Source organism: Octodon degus, unplaced genomic scaffold, assembly GCF_000260255.1.
Source record: "Octodon degus isolate 3935 unplaced genomic scaffold, OctDeg1.0 scaffold00008, whole genome shotgun sequence".
Classification (NCBI taxonomy): Eukaryota; Metazoa; Chordata; class Mammalia; order Rodentia; family Octodontidae; genus Octodon; species Octodon degus.
The window spans coordinates 27,024,008-27,027,541 of NW_004524584.1; the positions used below are offsets into that span (position 1 = coordinate 27,024,008).

Consider the following 3,534-nt stretch of genomic DNA (forward strand, 5'->3'; position numbering starts at 1 on the left):
AATTCTTAGTTCAAGACCTCCACTGAACTTTGGTACTGTGTAACGTTGTAGACTCATGATAACATCTGAAACGTGATGGCCCAACTCAGGGGGCAGGTGAGGCAGCATAACCAAGGTTAACTATCCTAGGGATCTCTAAAGATGCCATCAATGCCCCTGTGGCGCCCACTGCTCCCAGTCATGCCATCTACTCACAGCTTCTCCTCACAAATACACGCTCAGTGGGGTGCTTCTCTGGCCATTGGTGCTGGCGGAGCTCACTCAGGAGCCTCAATTTGAAGCTTTATCTCCAGTGTTAAATGAAAGTGGGTGAACAGGAAGAACTTTTCCATAAATAGTCTGTCTTTATGGAACAAGCCAGGGTGTATCAGCATTTGATGGCAGCCTAGAAAAATTCAAAGTCCAGAGCGAAATAAAAGAAGATACTGAATGTGCTTCAAACAGAATGAACTGGCCAGTGCATGCTTTGAGGCTCCTGGGCTTCTCAGCAGGAAGGGGAGTGACTGTGCAACATGGAAAGCAGGTGCAGCCTGGCTACACTGTCACCTTCTTCCAGCTCTCTAAGAAAAATCCTTGAGAAACTTCCACGTAGCAGGTTCAATTCTCTTCACTTCATTTTCATCTTTCGGATTCAAAAGAGGAGACACCATTTTCTTCACGGAGAACTTGGTGAGGAAAGAAATGCATAGAAAGAGGGTGAAAGAAAATTGATATTGTTATGGTTTGAGTCTAGTTGTCCCCCAAACACCCCATGCACTCACAGGGCAGCTTCAGGAATTTGTGATTGATTCTTGACCCAATGCGGGGATTGCAGGTGTCAGTGCTACCCAGACCCTGGGGTGGATAATTTGCATTGCAATGTAAGGAGGGGAAAGAGGCTGGCCGGCTGCCGTAGCTGCTGCTTCCCCCTTTGCTCTCTTGCTCTTTGCTGTCACCACGGAGGGCTGCTCGGCCATGTGCCCCTCTGCCTTGCAGCCAACTGAGTACGGACTGAATGCGCCACTAACTGTGAGCTTCCTTCCTTCATTTTGGTATCACGTATATGTCTCAGCAACAAGAGAAGAGAAACTGAGACAAATATAAGGCAGTGGATTTGCATTTTCATGGCCTCTCACTTTTGCACGCTCAGTTACTTTTCTCATTGCTGAGTCAAAACACCCCACACCCAAAGTTAAAGGTGGAAAAGTTCATTTAGGTCACAGTTTATACAGGTGTCATCATGCAGTTGAGGGAGCCTGCAAGGCATCAAAAGCAACAAGGGGGAGGCAAGGCTCTTTCTGGCCCTTGGACTCCACACAGGCTATCTGTCCTGCCCTTGGGTGAGTATAGCTCCCACACACGTAATTCTAGCCAGAGCTATGCCAAACCATCAGTGGACTGATTAACCACACACCCTTAATCCCAGCATCACACACTCTAGCCTCAGCCACTTATGAACACGCTGTATGACTGCATGAGGCTTTGGGGGGACACCTGTAGGCACAAACCATAACACATGCATTGATTAAAGGTTTCACTGTGGCCTGTCACAAACCCTCCTGAGGGAGCTTTTAATCATAGAAAAAGCAAATGGTATCTTTTCACACCTCACTTTGCCATCCTCCCAATTACCTAATGTTCATTTCCTCAGTACACATTGAATAAAGGTCCTGTGTGTGTTTGTTTGTTTGTTTATTTATTTATTTTTGTGAAAACACATGTTTATTGCAGAACTTTAATTAAATGCCTTAACCACCAAAACAAACTACTCCAAAACTGACAATGAACTGATAGTCGGCGAATGCTTCGGGCTAGAGGTTACATCGTCCTTGATGAACTAACTTATAATGAATTCTCGTGACATTTGAGTCCAAAGTGAGTACATGAACTGAATTGACATGATTAATAATTTAAAGCAAAATATAAACGTAAGGGCAACTGGAACCTGGCATTTAGGAGCCAGCTACAGGTCAGTGACTGGAAAATTATATATATATATATATATATATATATATATATATATATATAGTCAAAAACTCTTTAATGAGCAGCCTATGCCCACTGCCACCTGGAGGCCAAGAGCTGGCATTGTGCTCCTCATAAACACCGCTAGGAAAAGGATGTAAAATATCCACCACACATCTGTTTCAAAAACAGAATGTTCCCCAAATTATACACTTCTTCACAAATAAACATTACATATCAGCAACTACAGAGGTCATCAGGATGAACTCTAAAATATGTTGCTTTCACAGGATCCCTGAGCTATATTTGCAGGTGTCCATTTTAATCTTGGGGCTTGAAGAACATCTTTGTTTTAATTGCTTTCATGCTTCCATTTTCATCTTCATAATGGGCATAGTCTCTCTTCTTGGCAAACTTTTTTCAATTGTTCCCACCAAAGTTTCATATCTTCTAGTCATTTCTTCATCTAATACATTGAGCTCTACTGTGGCACCTTCCTCTGCCTCCTCCACTTTGTTCTCAGCATTCATCTGAAGCATCAATTTCTCAACTTTAGGATTGAATCCTCTGAATGACATTCTTCCATAGAGAAGATATTCACACAACAAGAAACTCCATTCTTCTATTATGAAACTCTCTTTCTCTAAGCTCTGGCAAATCCAAGTACCAGTGCTCTTCACTGAAAATCTTCTTTTCTGTCTCTTCTAGTTGTTTCTTGGTTTCTGAGTCCAGTCCTCTTTGCATGAGCTTCATGTGTAGCAAGTTCTTGGACAACTTGGTCTTGCGCTCCACTGCCATGCTGGCTCCCGACAATGGCAGTGTTCCTCCTGTGTGTATTTAAACACCATACTGGGCACTGGAAACACAGACACCAAATAGGCTTGGTCCTCTCCTTGACCATACCCTGCTGGGTTTACCTGGCTGCTCTACAGGCAAAGCAAACTCAACCAGATCCACACAGTCCTGAGTCTACCTCAGGAATTCTTACAGCACCAAGTCATAGAATGCAACTCTCTTGAAATATGTATGGTTTACATACCACACTCTTGGGTTGATTGGTAGCTAAACTGTGTCACCAATCAAGCAGTCTGTGTCCAGCCTCCCACTCTACCACACCAAGCATAGTTATTTGTTAGCCTCATTACCACAAAATGAGGGCCACAGTCCTAGGTGTGATGTCCCCACAGAGTTACACTCAGAAGCAAGAAAACTGAGGGGGAGGCCATGGAGGTGAGAGGGACTTTATCCTTGAGCTCACTCTGGCCTCAGTGTGGAAATGCGTCATGCCAATAGGGGAGCAGTCTTCTCTCCTTGGTGGAAATAAGTTAGGAAATTAATAGCAACATCTTACAGATCTTATTTTTTAAGTTGTGAGTTTGGTTTCTTCCTCTCCTTTTTTTTAAAATTGTGATTTCCATAACCCTACACATCAACCTATTTAACTAACATATTTCTCTGAAGTCACTTCCTTGAATCTCCCATCTCCGCTGCTGCTAATGAAGAATCTGCTCCATAAGGTTGGCCATCTTCAACATGGCCCCCAGCAGCCCACCTCCAGCTATGGCACCCTGTAAAGGCCATTTCTCTTCA

The 3,534-nt window shown here is 43.7% G+C and overlaps 1 pseudogene; it reads right to left on the bottom strand.

Moving 5' to 3' along the window:
• Positions 1 to 2,265: 2,265 nt before the first annotated feature.
• LOC101582502 lies at positions 2,266 to 2,742 on the bottom strand (annotated as a pseudogene).
• Between the last annotated feature and the right edge of the window lie 792 nt (positions 2,743 to 3,534).